Raw genomic sequence first — 20,927 nt, forward strand, 5'->3', positions numbered from 1 at the left:
CGGCTACTTTTCGAGTGGTGATGCCACTTTTGAGCCACGGACTGCTGATGAAGGGTATCGCATAGTGTTCAGTGACGAGTCGCGGTTCTCGCCCAGCCTGTATGACCGACGAGTACAGTGGTGACTTGGGGAGAGGTCTCATTCTCTTAATGTTCTGGAGAGGCACAGTAGCCTTACGCCTGCTGTTTAGGTCGTGGTGAGATATCGGGCGTGACTCCAGCTCATCGCCAGTAGTGTTTGAAGGGACTCTCACGGCGCAACGGAACGTCACGGACATCCCGCGTCCTCGAATGTTATTTCTCATACGATAGCGTCTTTTGCTATTTTTCAACAGAACAATGCTTCACTACACACGGGACGTGTCTCTATTATGTGTCAGCGCGATATTCAGGTACTCCTCACATCTCTCCACGATAGAATACGTGTGGGCCCAGCTTACACGAAAACTCCGTCCCAGTTGCAGTGTCCAGAATACAGAGGGCATGTTAAAACAACCGTGGGCTAGCTCGCGTCGGGAGAGAATGAAAGGGCTTTATGGTAACCTTCCCAAACGAAGTAGCGCATGCATCCAGACCGGTGGGGTGCGACGTTATAGTTATAAGTGGGCTCATACTGCCAAGTTCTTCATAAATGTGACAAAATTTTTTAATCTCACTGCAATAATATCGAATGATGCCAGAATGAGATTTTCACTCTGCAGCGGAGTGTGCGCTGATATGAAACTTCCTGACAGATTAAAACTGTGTGCCGGACCGAGACTCGAACTTTTTTTTTGTAACCATATACATTTATTAAAATATATTAACAAACGATACATTTAAATAAAGAAACATTTCATTCTATTATCCTATTTCTAGAGTTGGTTAACATTACTGTCTTTTTATAGTTTTTCGTTTGTATATTCTTTTCGTTTTTCTCTTATTGTTGTCCTTAAACCGTTTTACATGGTCATTTGTCGTCTTTTTTGTTTGGGTAAAGCATTCCAGGACAGACATATAATTTATACGTAGCATCGACACATTGATTTTGAGTTCAAATTTCTGTGTGTCATCCACTTGTGATGCCACGTTCACATTGTGTACTCTGGTTCGATCTCTTCCTCTACTTTGCACTGTTAAGTGGGACAGTATGAGGGAAAACATCAGCATGATAGATGGAGCAGAAGTGGAAGAAAATTTTTTTTACATGTGCTACAGATTGTACATAAATTAAAGAAGAAGGAAAAAAATTATGTCATATTATATAAGAGAAGCAGTGAGGAAAGTGTGAGTAAACAACATAAATTTTATAGAAATATAGTATAGGAAAAAGAATTATGAGTAGTTGGCACTTTCCACTATGTAATGCTTGTCTCCTAGACAATATAGTACAAATAATGAAAAAAAATTAGTTAAAAAACTGGTAGTATTACTGGGCATACCTTGTCATTGTTTTGGCTGCGAGCATGACAAATGTTTGGTGAGAAGCACTTTGTATCACTGATTTCACTAAGAAGCAACACTTTATACTACTATACTTCACTATTTGATGCGAGAGGAGAAAGCACTTTATCTTTTGTGTTGCACTTGTTCACTACCACTGCACACGTTATTCTTGTGGTGAGTGTGGTGAGGTGGCGGGTGGCGGTGCTGGGGGTCACAGGCTGGGGAGGACTCTGGCGATCGCTGTCTGCAGTGGAATCTGCAGGAAGTTTCTGAAGTTCTCGCGGTAGCGCCTGTGCTCCTGGGCCGTCTTGTTCTCCTCCCAGAGGTCCACCAGGAAGGCCAGCTGGTCGGCCTGCCTCCGCGCTACGATGGCGTGTGCCGTCATGGCGAGGATCCAGAGAGTCGCCAGTCGCTCGGGTCGTGGAAATGGGTTGCAGTCTGGGGCGGTGATTGCTTCCACTGTGATGCTTCCCGGGGCCGTTCTGTTGATGTGGGTCACCATCTGCTGGCACGTTTCCCACTCGGCACCTTTGCCTTTCGCGGGCAAGTCCTCTACCAACTGAGCTACCCAAGCACGACTCAAGCCCCGTCTTCACAGCTTTACTTCTGCCAGTACCTCGTCTCCTACCTTCCAAACTTTACAGAAGCTCTCCTGCGAACCTTGCAGAACTAGCACTCCTGAAAGAAAGGGTATTGCGGAGACGTGGCTTAGCCACAGCCTGGGGGATATTTCCAGAATGAGATTTTCAGTCTGCAGCGGAGTGTGCGCTGATATGAAACTTCCTGGTAGATTAAAACTGTGTGCCGGACCGAGACTCGAACTCGGGCCCTTTGCATTTCGCAGGCAAGTGCTCTACCAACTGAGCTTAATATAGAATGACATCACATAAACAACCCCAACACTTCGCCTTAGATGACAAGTAGGAAACTTGTCGAAACGTTGCCGCCGCAGAACGACGTATTCACCCTCTCAAGTCTCAAGTTTCATTTGCATCGCATGCATTATCTTGAAACATTTTACATCGTGTTTCAAAATGAATATACGGGTTTTAAAACTATAGCATTTGCTACATTCAACTTAAAATTATAAAAAATACACAAAATGAAAGAGCACCTCAGACAGTTTTCCTAGCAAGTGTTCAATGTGAGCACCATTTGTCGCTCATCGAGTCGATAGGCGAGTTCTTTCCATACCTTGATCATTGTGCCTCCAGAAATTGTTACAACAATGCTGTTTCTAAGGTCGCGTGGATCAGCTAGTAGCGGAGACATATACACTTACACACATGGTCCTTCATTAAGTCCCAAAGAGAAAAGTCGCATGGCGTAAGATCGTATGTGAAAATGGTGGTCATGCAAAACAAGTTCTGTCATCCGGCCACTTGGGGTCAATCAAGCGGTCGGGTACAACGTCGTTTAACCAACCGCGTACCGAGTTATGCCAGTGTGACGGCGCACCATTTAGCTGCCGAGTAAAGTTCTACTGAAGCTTCTTCCAACTGAGGAGAGAGCCATGGTTCTGCCGTGTAAAGATAAGAAACACCAGTTAAGAGTTGCTTCACCGAAAAAGGAAGGCCCACAAACTCTCTGCCTGGATATGGCACCAAAAAACATTCAATTTAGGGGAGGCTCGTTGCAACTATACCATCTCGTGGGTATTTGCTGATCTGTAGATGCGCACATTATGTGTGTTCGCATTTCCACTTAGGTGAAATGTCGATTCATCACTGAGGACGACATGCTGAAAATTTTCATCGTCATGCAGCAACATTTCGTTTGCAATGTTGGCACGTAGATCATAGTCTCTAAGCTTTAGAGCTCTTAACAGCTGCAAACGATAAGGACGTAATTTTGTTTCCTTAAAAGTCTCTGCACAGACGTCACTGGAACTACTAATTCATTACTAGCCTTCCGAACTGATTTCTTGGGGCTAAACGTGAAAGACTCTCACTATGTCAACACGTTCTTCAGTCAATCTTTGTCGTTCCGCGCTTTGCCCTTGGCGCGCAGGTGTACACACGAAACTGTTTTAGTTTGGTGTGTTATTTATAATTGCAAGCTCAATGTAATAAATGCTACAAAGCCTTAAAACCTGTATATTAATTTCGAACCAACCTGTACTTTCGAAACTAGGTCCTCATACAGTCTCTAGCTCCTCAATGTACATGTTACACTTCCCTCTAGTGTTCAGCCAAGCAATGCATGATTTACTGCCACCTAAGTGCAGAAGGCTGCCCAAATCATAACACTTCCACCACCAAAATTTCTACTCATTCTTACCTGCTGTTTTGTTCTCAGATTAACAATATTGAAATCCATCCGGACCATTTAAATTAAACTTCTTCGTATCACTGAAGATTGCTTTATCCCATTTTAAAGTGCATGACATACGTTACTCAACAAACTCCAGTCTAGCCTGTTTATATTTGGGTGTTAGAACAAGGTTCTGCAGTCGTCTCTCAAAAGCAAGATGTTTTAACATTTAACAAAATTTGTCGTACACGTCTGGAAGTTACTGGCACCTGTAAATCAGCAACAAGTTGAGAAGAATAACAATTTTCGGCCCTTGCTCTGCGCAAAAATAACCGTTTCGATGCCTCGGATAATCTTCTACATTGCGCATTGTTCTGTCCATATCATGCGCCCAGTCCAGTGAAATTATCCATCACTGAACTTGAACGGTTCAACTTCTTGACAGTTAGTGAGTCTCATTTCCTTGTACGCACCGATTTTTGCTTTTTCATCACGTGATAACTGTTTGCCTCGTGGCGCTGTCACAATCGTGGTTTACTTCATCACTAATGGGTTCCGTTTGCCATCTGCAGTAAAAGCACGTTCGTACACAGTAACACCGCGCAGAACCCACTGTCTTTATACCAAGTACCCCTTCTCCCACCTGAATTGTTGATGTCTTGTTATATACTGTACTACTGATTTCAAATGCAGTACCATTCGACAGTATTTGCCGGTATACCGGATCTGTACTATTGCATGTACGCACACACTAACACTGGACAGAGCTGACTGTCTTTATAACAGGTGCCACCTTCTCCCGCCTAAATTGTTGATGTTTTGTTATATTCCACGGGACTGTAAGAAGGCCCAGGTCATAGCAATCTATAAAAAGGGTAGAAAATCGGATGCACATAATTACCGGCCAATTTCACTGACATCGATTTGTTGTAGAATCATGGGACGTATTTTGTGTTCAGTCATAATGACTTTTCTAGACTCTGAGAAGCTCATCTGCAGAAACCAGCACGGTTTTAGGAAACAGCGGTCATGCGAGACACAGCTGGCCCTCTTTGTGCATGATATACAACAGGCTCTAGATACCGGCTTCCAGGTCGATGCCATATTTCTCGACTTTCGAAAGGCGTTCGACTCAGTTCTGCACTGTCGCTTGCTCCAAAAAGTGCTATCCGATGACATATACGGTTGGATAGGAAGTTTTCTAACAGACAGAGAACAGTATGTCGTCCTGAATGGGGATACTTCAACAGAAACAAGCGTAACTTCAGGTGTGCCCAATGTCAGCGTAATAGGTCCGCTGTTTTTTACGATTGACATAAACGATATGGTTGATGGTATTGACAGCGCCATTAGACAGCTTACCGATGATGCTGTCGTCTACAGGAAAGTAGTATCACACGAAAGTTGTGAACAAATCAATGAGGATTTGCAGAAAATAAATGTGCGATGTAATGACTGACAGTTATCTCTCAATATTAGTAAGTGTAACGTACTGCGTTTAACAAGGCGAAAATCCTCATTAATGTACGAGTCCAAAATAAATGCCCAGTCTTTGGAAGCGGTAACATCCGTCAAGTATTTGGGTATGACTATTCGAAGTGTTCTCAAATGGAATGATCAGATTACACAAGTAACGGGAAGGTGAACTCTAGATTGCGGTTTATTGGTAGAATCCTGAAGCGATGCAGTCCTTCAACAAAGGAAATTGGTTACAATACGTCAGTTCGTCCAGTCTTAGAGTATTGTTCGTCTGTATGGGACCCTTACCAGTTGGGTCTAAATCAAGAGATTGAGAAGGCCCAAAGAAGAACGGCAACATTTGTGACTGGTACATTTAGCCATCGCTAGAGCGTTACAGATCTCATAGAAAGTTTGAAGTGGGACGCACTTCCAGATAGACGACGCGCTAGACGGAAGGGGCTGCTCACTAAATTCCGAAATCCGATCTTCGCCGAGGCTGTAGAGTATATATTATTACCACCAACTTTAAAATCGCGCAATGATCACCATTCAAAGATAAGGGAAATTAGAGCTCGTACTGAGGCGTTCAGGTAGTCGTTTTTCCCTCGCGTGATCCACTAGTGCAACGGAGGAGGAGAAATATGACTTTCGCGCGAATTGTGCCATCCGCCACACACCGCTTGGTGGCTAGTAGAGATGGGCAAAACTGTTCTTTTCAGAGATTGGATCAGAACTATTCACTCCCTGAAATGAATTAGCTCTTTTTCATGACTCGCCACTCATTTACAGTAGAAAATAAATGGAAGGCACATTGCCCTTTAAACTGGGTTTATTCCAGTACTATACCTGTATTTTGATCTTGAACACAGATAATGAGTAAGAATTTTGGATTGTTTATTGAAATTTCCACGATATGACAAAGTTTTTGATTATTGATTTATTTTGCACTATCGTGGTTTTTTGGGTGATCGAAAAATTTCGTAACTTGAGATTTACATTAACAATATATTTGGCTATAATGTATTAAAATTTCATTAACCTCATACAAATACATTGTAAGCCATATATTTTTAAAGTGAACGTTTCCTTCCGAAGACGCCTAAAATCGCAAAATATAAATTTGACTGTAAAACGAAATTGCTGCATATAGCCTTACACAGAATAAAACAAGGAAGATATTGGTGTATCACATTTTGAGATACATTTATCGGTTCGCTCGTAATTAAAGCGTAAATTCGAGTGTCCATAATAAAAATCCTATAGTAAGAGGAGTCATCAGGAACCTAATCTAATCAGTTTAAACAAATAAAAATAAAATAAAAACAATTGATGTATACATAACATAATAATGTAATATACATAGCGGTATTACTACGAAGAACAATATCCAGTAGGGACGAACTCCGATGCAGAGGCGCTGAGTCGAGTAGGTCGAGCCGCGAGCTGTATTACTGCGTGAGCTGAGACCGCAGCGACCAGAGTGACACCTGAGTCGCTTTGCTCAACGCTCTGGCTAGAGTCGAGACAGTGGGGTGAGCGTTGAACGGGCGAGTTCCGAGGGTGGGGGGGGAGCGGTGAACTCACCCGCTCCGAGACAAATCGTCCGTTCCCTTGCGAGCAGGTTGTTTCAAGTAGTTCCTATGTTATCCGCTAGGTGGCTCTCTGTCCTGTTGCTCGCATCAGCTGCCCAGAGGGCAGGACGTGCGACTGAAACGATCGCCGACAGAGTGCGACACTGCACGCGGCAGACGACGCACAGAGACGGCACGGCATATGTGAAACACAAAATCCAATGGAGCACTGCACAATGCAGGCAGCCAAGGTAGAAGCAGGGCAGAGGCCGGCGCTGGCTGTGTTGTGTGGCGTGCACTGTGCTCTGACCAGCAGAGGCGCTGCTGATATGCTCCGTCTCTCTCTCTCTCTCTCTCTCTCTCTCTCTCTGGCGTGGGAAACGTTTGGAGCTACCGTTCTTTTTTTCTGAATCACTGATTGTTCACTCCTTTGAAAGATTCAACTCTATGAATTAGTTCAAGAGCGGATCCCCCATCTCTAGTGGCTAGCGGAGTATATATGTAGATGTAGATACTGTACTGCTGACTTCAAATGCGGTACCACTCGACAGCATTTTTCGGTATACTGGGTCTCTACTACCGCATCTACATTGGGCACTATTTCAAGCGGTAATGTTTATTTTCCTACATATACCCATGTCTTTATACTGACTGCCACTACTGTAGCTATCCTGAGACGTCCAAATACCCGCTGATTAAAGTAAATTGATCCACTTACCTTACAGAGACTGTTTTGGCAGCGCCCTCCAAGCGGTTCAAGGCGCTTTCTGTGTTCTGAGACTGCTGCAGTCCACTTAAGGCACCACAACTTCACAGGCTGCAACAACGGAAATCTCTGCAGGTCCCTGTTCAAACACTTATACTTATTAGTCTACACCATAAGGATTTTGAGTAATGTATTTGACATTTATGCCTTCTTGAACTGTTGCACATAATATTTAATTATGGTTGATTAGATTGTTTCGATTGACAGCGTGTACTGAGTGGTGATTGTTGGGGACAACAATGGAAATAGCTGAAAATTCATGTGTTCTCTTCATATCTCATAAGAGATGCCACGAGTAATGAGGGTAATGGACAAGGGACACTACATTAGAAGTGTGTAGATAAGTAGAGAATTTGGGCCTGACAGGAGGCGTGCTAGGGTAGTCCGTGCAGGTGCAATGACCATTGTGTCCAGATGGCTCAGTGGTCAGACCAACTGCCTAGTAAGCTGGAGACCTGGGTTCGAATCCCAGTCCAGCACAATGATTTCAACCAATGCCCGCTCGCAGCCAATGTCTGTAATCCCTTTGTTCTTACATCATGTTTCAACTTCGCTAAATCAGCTTCGGCAACTTTTTGAACACTGTAAAATATCTAAGTCTTTATCTATTATCTTCGCCAAATTCTCAATGCGCTCCAGTTTTGTATGAGGCTGTGGGGTGATACCTTTGTCATGGCTGACAACGACACACGCTTTCTGTCTCTACTGTAATACTCGTAGATAAAAAAGCAGCACTCGGTATTCCTTGTACGCTTTCTGGTGAGGATAATTATTACTCATCACCACAGACTGTACTCACTGCGGTGTAAATTTTTAAAAAGCACCAACATCGTTTCCTTCGTTTCTTTTGGGAGGCAAAGTATCCCGTCGGTACTGACGTGGATCTTCTTGTATTGTGTAATAACAGTGCTTTCTAATTTATTTTAGATAAATAAATCGACAGAACATTTGCCATACGACTTTGAACGTCTCTGCAGTCGCAAGTACTGACACTCACTGCAAAGAACTTTCGATGTACGCAATAATGGAGGTTCCAACTAGGGAGATGGGATAATTTACAGTGCTGTCCGAAAAATAACCAAAAACGATAAAAAAAATTCCGATACATGGTGTTTGTTTAAAAATAAAATGATGACACAACGAGGTAAAAATCATGTCGGAAATCTACAGGTTGTTTGCTAGTGAAATTATAGTACATCTGAATAACGATTAGGTGTCACATTTGATCGCTTGTAGGCTTACGAGCAGCACTGCCGTAACACAGGCCTGAAAGTGGGAGCCAGAAATAACAAGCGTGGAATTGGAAGCCAGAAATGACATCCTTAGGAAGATGACAAGCAGTGCACGGGACTCTCAGACACGTACTTTAAGAACAACGGTTTTATCAGTCTGCTACTCTGTGGAAATACACACATGGCTTGTCTAGTACAGATATGGTCACACCAAATACTTCAAGGCTCCAAATGAAACACATTCATTTATTACTGGACGTCACTTAGCAAGTGTCCCTCCCCCAGATATATGTCACGAGGCTGCTAGCAGCGTGGAAAGAAAAAACTTCGTCATCAAGCCGAGCCAGCCATCACGTTATTGTGTACTAACCGTCCAGAGACTGACGCCCCGAAAAAGCTTCATGAAAACTATAAGTAGGCTGTTTAGGTTTTTTTACTGGTAACGCCACGTAGCCCTCTGTATGAAAATCACTGGCTGTGCTGTGTGCAGTCTGTGGCTGGTTTACATTGCTGTTTGCTATTGGGCAGTTGGATGTTAACAGCACGTAGCGTTGCGCAGTTGGAGGTGAGTCGCCAGCAGTGGCGGATGTGGGGAGTGAGATGGCGCAGTTTTGAGAGCGGGTGATCTGGACAGAGACAGTAAATTTTTAAAACTGGATGTCATGAACTGATACATATATTTTGACTTTTGAACACTATTAAGGTAAATACAGTGTTTGTCCTCTATCGAAATATTTCATTTGCTAACTATGTCTATCAGTAGTTAGTGCCTTCAGTAGTTTGAATCTTCTATGCAGCTGGCAATAGTGACGCTCGCTGTATTGCAGTAGTTCGAGTAACGAAGGTTTTTGTGAGGTAAGTGATTCATGAAAGGTATAGGTTAATGTTAGTCAGGGCCATTCTTTTGTAGGGATTACTGAAAGTCAGATTGCGTTGCGCTAAAAATATTGTGTGTCACTTTAGTGAATGTCTGAGCACGTTCAGTTTTGATCAGCTGTTTGAAAATCAAATAATTTGGGGTTTTACCAGCACAGTAATTCATTAATTTTTCTAAGGGGATGTTACAAAACCAACAGCATCCTGCAAAAAGAGTCCATCCATAGCAAGGCACATGGAGTACACGATCCTCACTGGCCTGTGCCATACGAAAATCTCTCTCCTGACCACCAACAGAAGTGGACTCCAACATGTTCTACCAATCGCCCACGCTTTGGCGTCGGTAGAAACGGATTAATCTCCACGAGTGTGAATTTACTACAGACTACGACGGCGGGCCAACGCAGACTACTGATCACTTGCTCTGCTGCCAGCTCTGTGCCGCGTCCTGAACTGACAAAGATAAACCATGGGCGTTCAATACGTACTGCAGCATTTTTTTCCTCGCCAAATTCCGGTTGAAAAGATGGAGAACTAGTTGTGTGACATCGAGGAATATTCCCGCTTCATTCCCTACAGTTTCATGAAGCTCCGATAGGTGGCAGCGCTATACGTAGCCCTCAAAATGGAGTCTGTACCGGAGGTGCGTTCCACCAAGAGAGCTGCCACTGAGATTGTTTTGGCTGAAGACCAGAGCTCCCAGATATTCATACGCGCTTGCACAATGTCAATGAAGACCTGGCAGTGATCAAAAGCATTGCGAGTCGTTGGGCGCGGCGTCCGTCAGCATCGCGAGAACGTCGCGCAGACCCGCCCCACCACCCGCGTACCGGCCGGCCGCGCACAGCTGTGACTCCTGCAGTGTTGGGACGTGCGGACACTCTCACTGGAGGTGGCCGACTGACCACGGTCAGACACCTCGCTCCACAGCTGGACATCTCTGTTGGCAGAGCTGTGTGCTGCCCCTAGAATTTTACGAAAGTCTGGAGACACTTGTGTTCCAGCCGTTTCGAACACGCGTTACTTTAAAGCAGGGCGTAATGATGAGCATGGGGAAACTGCACCCATTTATTGTTTGTGCTGGCGAAACTGGAAGGGAGATAATTCGTCGGCGCTGGCAAGTTGTTCAGCGCGACCTGCCAAGAATAATTAACTACGGCATGGAAGCTCCGTGGCCGGCTGCAAAGAGTAATGTAGCTTTGTATTGTTGAAAAACAAATGGAGTGACTCGAGAAAATGGCTGTTTAGTAGACGTTGAACTGCTGTTGAGAGTACGTGGACTGGACGCGGGTAGTCAGCCACGATAAACGGTTATGTATTAATTGTGTTCAAAAATGTGTAATTATCTGATCTGGGGTGCCTGGTAATGTGTGGGCTTACGTCATAACGTTTAGTTGTTTTTTGTACAAAGTGGAAATAAATACGTGCTGGTGCATTGAATGATATTCAACGACTAGCGTATTTTTAAATAAGAAGAGAGAGAGAGAGAGAGAGCGAGAGAATGAAAATTTCCCCTTCGTAGCAGTGAAATCTTCGGGGAAGCGTCCGGTGCTAGCAGAAGACATCGGCGCTGCAAGAAAGCAGAACCAGCATTCTTCAACAAGTAAGTCCACGAAAACGCTTAAGCTGTATAGAGGGAGTTTAACACTACACCGGGCCACCGCAGCTGACACATTTCGAACCAGAGACAAAAGGGCAGTGCATGGAGCGGCGCCACATCACCTCTCCTCTGAAGGAAAAGTTCAAAACCCCACCCTCAGCTGGTAGTGTCATGGCGATAGTCTTCTGGAACTCTGAAGGGTTTATTCTGCTAGATGCGTTCCTTCATGGTGCAATCATGAACTCTGAAGTGTACTGCGCTGTCCTCAGGAAACTGAAGAAGCGACTTCAGCGTGTTCGTCGCCACTAAATTGCAAACGAACTTCTCCTTCCCAATGACATCGCAAGGCCTCACACAAGCATTTTGTATCCAAAAGAGTGGGGACTAATATGGTGTATTGTAATCCTTAATAAAACCAACCGGATTTCAGAAAAAAGCGTTGCACTACTTATTGAAAGCCGCTCGTATTTCCAGCAACTCCAAGTGCTCTTGAGGTCGTCCATTTTGGTCATCCATGATGTAATCTTCCATGCCCTTACAGTCAGTCATTTTTACCTTAAGTAACTTTATTTTGTATATTCTGTGATTTATTCTTGCGATTCCCTGTACTCTTGCTTCTGTCGCAAAAAAAAAAAAAAAAAAAAAAAAAAAAAAAAAAAAAAAATCCCCCCCACCCTTTCCTCATATGTCTCTCGCGCCCAGCATCAGCATCAGTATCTGAGCTCTAGTGATGAAAACACAATGTCAAAATTTTGTATATAATGCGATATCACATACATTACTTTAGAGAAACGCCACCACATTTTCACAACGGCGCCAAATAATGCAATAACGACGCACAGTGCCTCATGCTCTGTTTCTTTACTCCTGACACTGTGAGCATCACAAAAATTGTTTCAAGTCCTCGGTAGTATAGTGGTTAGTATCCCCGCCTGTCACGCGGGAGACCCGGGTTCGATTCCCGGCCGGGGAGAAATTTTTTGTTACGTAGTGAATAAACCTCTGCCTGTATGTATCTTCGTTCCATCTGTGCATTTGATGCTTCCGGGCTCCTTCAACATACGTATCTTCAAGCGTAAAATGTACAATGACCACGAAAACCTTCTCCGTGCAAGTCACCTAAGCTACCAAACATTTTTTTCTCCTCACTTTTCAAAGTAGTTTTCTAGTCATCCACTATCCAATTACGCAATAACTTGGCCCGGATTCTTTCTAACTGTTTGCTCTCAAACAACGTAGATGTTTATTATACACTCCTGGAAATGGAAAAAAGAACACATTGACACCGGTGTGTCAGACCTACCATACTTGCTCCGGACACTGCGAGAGGGCTGTACAAGCAATGATCACACGCACGGCACAGCGGACACACCAGGAACCGCGGTGTTGGCCGTCGAATGGCGCTAGCTGCGCAGCATTTGTGCACCGCCGCCGTCAGTGTCAGCCAGTTTGCCGTGGCATACGGAGCTCCATCGCAGTCTTTAACACTGGTAGCATGCCGCGACAGCGTGGACGTGAACCGTATGTGCAGTTGACGGACTTTGAGCGAGGGCGTATAGTGGGCATGCGGGAGGCCGGGTGGACGTACCGCCGAATTGCTCAACACGTGGGGCGTGAGGTCTCCACAGTACATCGATGTTGTCGCCAGTGGTCGGCGGAAGGTGCACGTGCCCGTCGACCTGGGACCGGACCGCAGCGCCGCACGGATGCACGCCAAGACCGTAGGATCCTACGCAGTGCCGTAGGGAACCGCACCGCCACTTCCCAGCAAATTAGGGACACTGTTGCTCCTGGGGTATCGGCGAGGACCATTCGCAACCGTCTCCATGAAGCTGGGCTACGGTCCCGCACACCGTTAGGCCGTCTTCCGCTCACGCCCCAACATCGTGCAGCCCGCCTCCAGTGGTGTCGCGACAGGCGTGAATGGAGGGACGAATGGAGACGTGTCGTCTTCAGCGATGCGAGTCGCTTCTGCCTTGGTGCCAATGATGGTCGTATGCGTGTTTGGCGCCGTGCAGGTGAGCGCCACAATCAGGACTGCATACGACCGAGGCACACAGGGCCAACACCTGGCATCATGGTGTGGGGAGCGATCTCCTACACTGGCCGTACACCACTGGTGATCGTCGAGGGGACACTGAATAGTGCACGGTACATCCAAACCGTCATCGAACCCATCGTTCTACCATTCCTAGACCGGCAAGGGAACTTGCTGTTCCAACAGGACAATGCACGTCCGCATGTATCCCGTGCCACCCAACGTGCTCTAGAAGGTGTAAGTCAACTACCCTGGCCAGCAAGATCTCCGGATCTGTCCCCCATTGAGCATGTTTGGGACTGGATGAAGCGTCGTCTCACGCGGTCTGCACGTCCAGCACGAACGCTGGTCCAACTGAGGCGCCAGGTGGAAATGGCATGGCAAGCCGTTCCACAGGACTACATCCAGCATCTCTACGATCGTCTCCATGGGAGAATAGCAGCCTGCATTGCTGCGAAAGGTGGATATACACTGTACTAGTGCCGACATTGTGCATGCTCTGTTGCCCGTGTCTATGTGCCTGTGGTTCTGTCAGTGTGATCATGTGATGTATCTGACCCCAGGAATGTGTCAATAAAGTTTCCCCTTCCTGGGACAATGAATTCACGGTGTTCTTATTTCAATTTCCAGGAGTGTAAGAACAGATACCAAATCCCAAAACATTGAATCACATCCAAAATAACTGATAATGAAAGCTAAGTATGCATAAGGCGGCAGTGTAAATGGCAGGCGTACGTGGATGAAAGAAACTAAACTGCTGAGATCGATTGTACAGTAAAGGCTTGTAGTACGGGTTAAATGCTTTTTGTTGACAAGGGCAAGAAATTTAAGGACTCAGTAGGTTGCGACGTGGGTGGCTTTTGTGAAAACTAAACTCTCTCAGTGCCTGTTTCGCCAATATGTCTAACAGATAATTCATTTCAGCCATTTCGGAAAAAAAGTACTTCGCATTTGGTCGGAAATTTATCACAGACATATTGAAAATTAATGTTTCTCTTATGTTGGGCACAGTGCAATAAGAAAATATTAAGCGGTTAATAACATCCTGACGCTATTCCAGCAACTTACTTATTTTTACTTAAAAGTACGGAACTTGGTTCAGTCTCTGGATCCAGTTGCATCCGTTTCGAATGCAAAAGTAATTTTGAGGTACAAGTAAGCTAGTTGCAGGGCAGGCGCTAGGACGCTGTTATTTTGCAAAACAATACGTTCCGCTGGGTCTGATAGATTAGTACAGAAACAGAAAATATACAACACAACAGGTGTGGACCAAAAATTATTTGATTTTCTATTTTTACGTGTAAATCTACACACATACTCTGCATACTGTACATTTCGTACTGGAAAATTTGTCTTTTCGGTGAACACGATTAGTGTTTAGTGGTTGCAGTGGAAGACAGCGGCTGGATGAACGTCGAGGGGACCAAAAAGAAAGAATAAAAGTGTGGTGAAGTCTTGGTGGTAAACTAAATAAACGGTAAAATGAACACGGATAAAATCACAAACAGCTGTTAACTGATGATTTATGCACGACCAGTGTCGCTGCGTTAAAGCAGCATCCTCAGGTGGTTCTGCATAGAAAGCGAAGCATCGTTGTAATCTATATATTCTAAAAATTAATTAAGGGCAGACAATTGAGTAAAGCTAAATAAAATTACAGTAGTGTCACACAGATAAGCACAAGTGGACGTCCTCAGTGTTCGTAGTCACAGAAACCAACCCCATGAAGAGGGAGAAGCGGTCAATAAACAATAACCGGCAGAGCATTCGGGCGAATAGTGCTGGGAATGAGGCCCTATGGCAAAAAGAACCGTAGTTAACGTAATAAATATGACTAAAGTGTAACAACTGACAACTCAGTTTTACCAAGAACCTTATAAATGTTCAATGTGAGCACCATTTGTCACACGGCACACGTCAAGTCTATAGCCGAGTCCTTCCCAAACTTTGATAAGTGTGTCTTCAGTGATTGTAGCAACAGCTGCTTCAATCCGGCTTCTTGATTCAGGGAGGTCTGCTGGTAGCGGAGGCACGTACACACGATCCTTGATGAAGCCCCAAAGGAAAAAATCGCATGGCGTTGGGTCGAATGAACGTGGAGGCCATGCAAAGCAAGCCCTGTCATTGCCCCTTGCGGCCTATTCAGCGCTTGGGTTCAGTGAAGTTCAACCAATGTAGCGGATTGAGGCGGAAACATTGCGCGCTGTGCGTGCGCACTGGTGCCAACACAACTGAGTTGCTCTTTCATTTGACATATCATTTATAACTGTAAGTTTAATGTAATAAATATTATAAAGCGTCAAAACCCCGACATTCATTTATAAACACCCTGTATTTTTAAGGCTGGTACCTTAATATTAATGTGTTGCTTACTTTATCTCTGCGACCAAGAATCTTCCCACAAACACATCACAAACTTTACGACCTGACGTTTTCTGCATAGCTGTAGCTCCACCATTAACAGAGCTACGTCTGTCAGTATAGACTAACCGTTTTGCATTCACGTGTGCACATTTCTGCACCTGACATGCTATGTGGGGCGAAACAACTGTTACTGGCTTCGATCCCGGCGGAGGTTCGAGTCCTCCCTCGGGCATGGCTGTGTGTGTTTGTCCTTAGGATAATTTAGGTTAAGTAGTGTGTAAGCTTAGGGACTGATGAGCTTAGCAGCTAAGTCCCATAAGATTTCACACACATTTGAACATCTCTGATCGGCTGTCGCACCCCCTCCATCTGACAGGCGCTGCTCATGCACGGTTGTTTCCATCTTTGGGCGGGTTAAGTGACATCTCTGAACAGCTAAAGGGACTATGTCTGTGATCCACAGTCAACGTCTATCTTCAGGAGTCCTGGGAACTAGAGTGATGCAAAACTTTGTTTGATGTGTGTATTTATGTTATTCTTGTGTCAAACATTTACATCGCATAAATGTAAGAAGTTGAATTACCTATGTAAAATTAATTAGATAATAATTGAAGATACTTAAAGATGCTAAGTTCGAAAAAAAAGTAAACCGTCCGGCAACTGTATTACGTAACCAATATCTATCCCAAAAAGTCTTGTGAATGCAGGTTGTCTTGTACAGAACTCAGTGAACTGTCTCACTAGAATACTTTTGGTGTATTCCCGAGTCATCTTAAGAGTGTTTCATCAAATGTACCCGGACAGTCCTACGTGGTATTCACCAGTACATGTCACGAAAGGCGAATCCGCCAGGGCCTGGCCGCTGTGGCCGAGCGGTTCTAGGCGCTTCAGACCGGAACCATGTGGCTGTATGGTCGCAGGTTCGAATCCTGCCTCGGGCATGGATGTGTGTGATGTCTTTAGGTTAGTTAGGTTTAAGTAGTTCTAAGTGTAAGGGACTGATGACCTGAGATGTTAAGTCCCATAGTGCCTAGAGCCATTTGAATCCGCCAAGGAGGCGGTAAGTACTACGTTGTCAGTAGAGAAGGAGTAACAAGAGAGTGGGTCGGTGAGGAAGGCCCACCGACTTCGAACGTGGACCACTCACCGGATGTCACCTGATGGTTCAAATGGCTCTGAGCACTCTGGGACTTATGATCTGAGGTCATCAGTCCCCTAGACTAAGAACTACTTAAACCTAACTAACCTAAAGACATCACATACATCCATGCCCGAGGCAGGATTTGAACCTGCGTCCGTAGCGGTCGCGCAGGCAGACATTCGACAGTGAAGTATGAAAGAGATGGTGCAGCGGTATGGGGGCTGTTTTCGTTATTAAGTTGTGGCCACGTTATTGTGTTTAAGAAAACTCGAAATGCGGAAGGATGCACTTTACATCATTGTGCATTGCGTACATTTCACAGACGACTGTTTGTTTCACGATGACAATGCATCCCGTCATAAAGAAGCATCTCTGAAACAATCGTTTGTGGAAAATAACGTTCCTAAAACGCGCTGCCCTGCCCAGAGTACCGACCTGAATGCAACGGAATACCTTTGGGATGAGTCAGAACGCCGACTTCGCTCTACAACGCAGCGTACAACACAGCTACCTTCTCTGGTTTAGGGTCTTGAGGATAACTGGCTGCCATTCGTCTTCCCCCATGCAAATACCTCCCTGAAAGTGTCCGTACGAGAGTTCGAGCCGTCAAAAAGCCGAAGCGTGGACACGTCTAATATTAATGTCCACTAATAGGTGTCCGGATACTTTTGATCAGATTATCTACAAGATACTTAAAATACTAAAGTAAGCAGTGTGTCGGCCACGTTGCATCGGCCTTCCTTAGCGCATAGACTAATAAGATGAGGAGTGCGTGCTTCGACGCATACACGGAAGGATTACAAATACTCGTAGATTGATACTTGCTGCGGAACGTTATGTATCTGAATGAATGAACCTTTATTCCTGACTGCTGGACTGCATACAGAACTCCATTCTAAAACGATCTGTGAACATATTGAATTTTCTTTCCTATAAGGGTAGATCAATGTAGTGGGCGGCTGACATCTCTGGGCGACATGAACTGCCTGGTTTCTCGTCAGGGTTTTCACCCATAGGCGCAAAGCTCCAGTTTAGGCTCCAGGCACTCCCCTTTAACACCCCCCCCCCCCCAGTTAGCTAACTATCCAAGGGTCCACGGCGTTCGCTTTCGTGGACGTGAGACTGGGATACGCTAGCACAGCTGCTAAGAAATCGCATCTACATCTACATCCATACTCCGCAAGCCACTTCACGGTGTGTGGCGGAGGGTACTTTGACTACCTCTATCGGTTCTCCCTTCTATTCCAGTCTCGTATTGTACGTGGAAAGAAGGATTCTCGGTATGCCTCTCTGTGGGCTCTAATCTCTCTGATTTTATCCTCATTGTCTCTTCGCGAGATACACGTAGGAGGGAACAATATACTGCTTGACCCCTCGGTGAAGGTATGTTCTCGAAACTTCAACAAAAGCCCGTACCGAGCTACTGAGCTTCTCTCCTGCAGAGTCTTCCACTGGAGTTTATCATCTCCGTAACGCTTTCGCGATTACTAAATGATCCTGTAACGAAGCGTGCTGCTCTCCGTTGGATCTTCTCTGTCTCTTCCATCAACCATATTTGGTACGGATCCCACACTGGTGAGCAATATCCAAGCAGTGGGCGAACAAGTGTACTGTAACCTACTTCCTTTGTTTTCGGATTGGATTTCCTTAGGATTCTTCCAATGAATCTCAGTCTGGCATCTGCTTTACCGACGATCAACTTTATATGATCATTCCATTTTAACTCACCCCTAACGCGTACCTCCAGATAATTTATGGAATTAACTGCTTCCAGTTGCTGACCTGCTATATTGTAGCTAAATGATAAGGGATCTATGTATCCGCAGCACATTACACTTGTCTACATTCAGATTCAATTGCCATTCCCTGCACCATGCGTCAATTCGCTGCAGATCCTCCTGCATTTCAGTACAATTTTCCATTGTTATAACCTCTCGATATACCACAGCATCATCCGCAAAAAGCCTCAGTGAACTTCCGATGTTATCCACAAGGTCATTTATGTATATTGTGAATAGCAACGGTCCTATGACACTCCCCTGCGGCACACCTGGAATCACTCTTACTTCGGAAGACTTCTCTCCATTGAGAATGACATGCTGCGTCCTGTTATCTAGGAACTCCTCAATCCAATCACACAATTGGTCTGATAGTCCATATGCTCTTACGTTGTTCATTAAACGACTGTGGGGAACCGTATCGAACGCCTTGCGGAAGTCAAGAAACACGGCATCTACCTGTGAACCCGTGTCTATGGCCCTCTGAGTCTCGTGGACGAATAGCGCGAGCTGAGTTTCACAGGATCGTCTTTTTCGAAACCCATGCTGATTCCTAAAGAGTAGATTTCTAGTCTCCAGAAAAGTCATCATACTGGAACATAAAACGTGTTCCAAAATTCTACAACTGATCGACGTTAGAGATATAGGTCTATAGTTCTGTACATCTGTACGACGACCCAATTCAGTCGAGGTAAAGACAGCCCATACCACTGTAGAGCCACCACGTACCTCCACACTGTCTTGTTGGCGACTTGGCTACATGGCTTCGTGGGGTGCGCGCCACACTCGAATCCTACCCTCAGCTCTCAGCAAGTGAATCCGAGACTCACCTGACCAGGCCACGGTTTTCCAGTCGTCTGGGGTCCAACCGATACGGTCACGAGCCCAGGAGAGGCTGTGCAGGCGGTGTCGCGCTGGTAGCGCAGGCACTCGCGTCGGTCGTCTGCTGCCACAGCCCATTAACGCCGAATTTCGTTCCATAGTCCTAACGGGTATGTTCGTGGTACGTCCCACACTCTTTCACACAGTGGTGCTTGTCTGTTAGCACTGACAACTCCACGCAACCGCCGCTATTCTCGCTCGATAAGTGAAGACTGTCAGCCACTGCATTGATTGTGGTGAGAGGTAATGCCTGGAACTCGTATTTTCAGCAGACTCTTGACACTGCGGATCTCAGAATATTGAATTCGCTAACGATTTCAGAAATGGGATGTCCCGTGCGTCTAGCTGTAACTACCATTCCGAGTTCAAATACTGTAACTGCCGTCCTGCGGCCATAATCGAGTTGGAAACCTTTTCACACGAATGAGTACAAACAACAGCTCCGCCAACACACTGCCCTTTTATGCCTTCTGCACTCGATACTACCGCCATCTCTGTGCGTACATATCGCTATCCCACGACTTTGCAGGCCTGACCGGCCGAGCAGTTCTAGGCGCTACAGTCTGGAACCGAGCGACCGCTACGGTCGCAGGTTCCAACCCTGTCTCGGGCATGGCTGTGTGTCATGTCCTTAGGTTAGTTAGGTTTAAGTAGTTCTAAGTTCTAGGCGACTGATGCCCTCAGAAGTTAAGTCGCATAGTGCTCAGAGCCATTTGAACCATGACTTTGGTCACCTCAGTTTACAATGAAGACATTCACGACCAGATGTCATAGTTGCTGATGACTCTTCCTTTCTGTATGGCCGTGGCCGAAGAAAAATTTTCGGTTCCTGGCGTTTCGTTCAGAACTGCGCTGGGCATCTTCGGAGGCGAGAGCCGATAAGACAGCGTCGCCAGGAGTATAGCTGCGATGTCCAGCGCAACTGTGGAGAAAACATCAGGAGCGGAAAAGTCACTTCGGCTGCGGACATACAGCCCGGAAGACACGTCCGTAATCAATTCAGGGGCGATTATAGCAGACGGTCAAGGGGAGGGAGGCTAATGGGGTGGGGTGGGGGGGGGGGGATTAGGGGAATGGAATATCGCTTAGCAGAAGGAGAGTTGGGGTCCTCCACCGACAAACTGGTGAAATTTCGTGTTGCTTAAAGTAGTTTTGGTAACTGTTTAGGAGTTCAGGGTTAAAAAAAAAAAACTTATTTTAACATGGGAGATTTTATAAACTACATAAAGCATAAAAACGTCAACTTACAACAAATGAGTTTTCATTAATTTTCTGGATACAGAAGGTGATACGAGGTGCATTCAAGTTCTAAGGCCTCCGATTTTTTTTCTAATTAACTGCTCACCCGAAATCGATGAAACTGGCGTTACTTCTCGACGTAATCGCCCTGCAGACCTACACATTTTTCACAACGATGACCCCATGATTCCATGGCAGCGGCGAAGGCTTCTTTAGGAGTCTGTTTTGACCACTGGAAAATCGCTGAGGCAATAGCAGCACGGCTGGTGAATGTGCGGCCACGGAGAGTGTCTTTCATTGTT

The 20,927-nt window shown here is 45.4% G+C and overlaps 2 non-coding genes across 2 annotated transcripts; both read left to right on the forward strand.

Annotated features, from left to right (window-relative positions):
* Nucleotides 1–7,883: 7,883 nt before the first annotated feature.
* Nucleotides 7,884–7,956, forward strand: Trnat-agu (transfer RNA threonine (anticodon AGU)). The gene has a single exon. It is a non-coding gene; the product is annotated as a tRNA-Thr (tRNA).
* A 4,128-nt stretch (nt 7,957–12,084) lies between these two features.
* Nucleotides 12,085–12,156, forward strand: Trnad-guc (transfer RNA aspartic acid (anticodon GUC)). Its single transcript has one exon. It is a non-coding gene; the product is annotated as a tRNA-Asp (tRNA).
* The last annotated feature ends 8,771 nt before the right edge of the window (nt 12,157–20,927 follow it).

The sequence above is a fragment of the Schistocerca cancellata genome, chromosome 10, assembly GCF_023864275.1.
Source record: "Schistocerca cancellata isolate TAMUIC-IGC-003103 chromosome 10, iqSchCanc2.1, whole genome shotgun sequence".
NCBI lineage: Eukaryota > Metazoa > Arthropoda > Insecta > Orthoptera > Acrididae > Schistocerca > Schistocerca cancellata.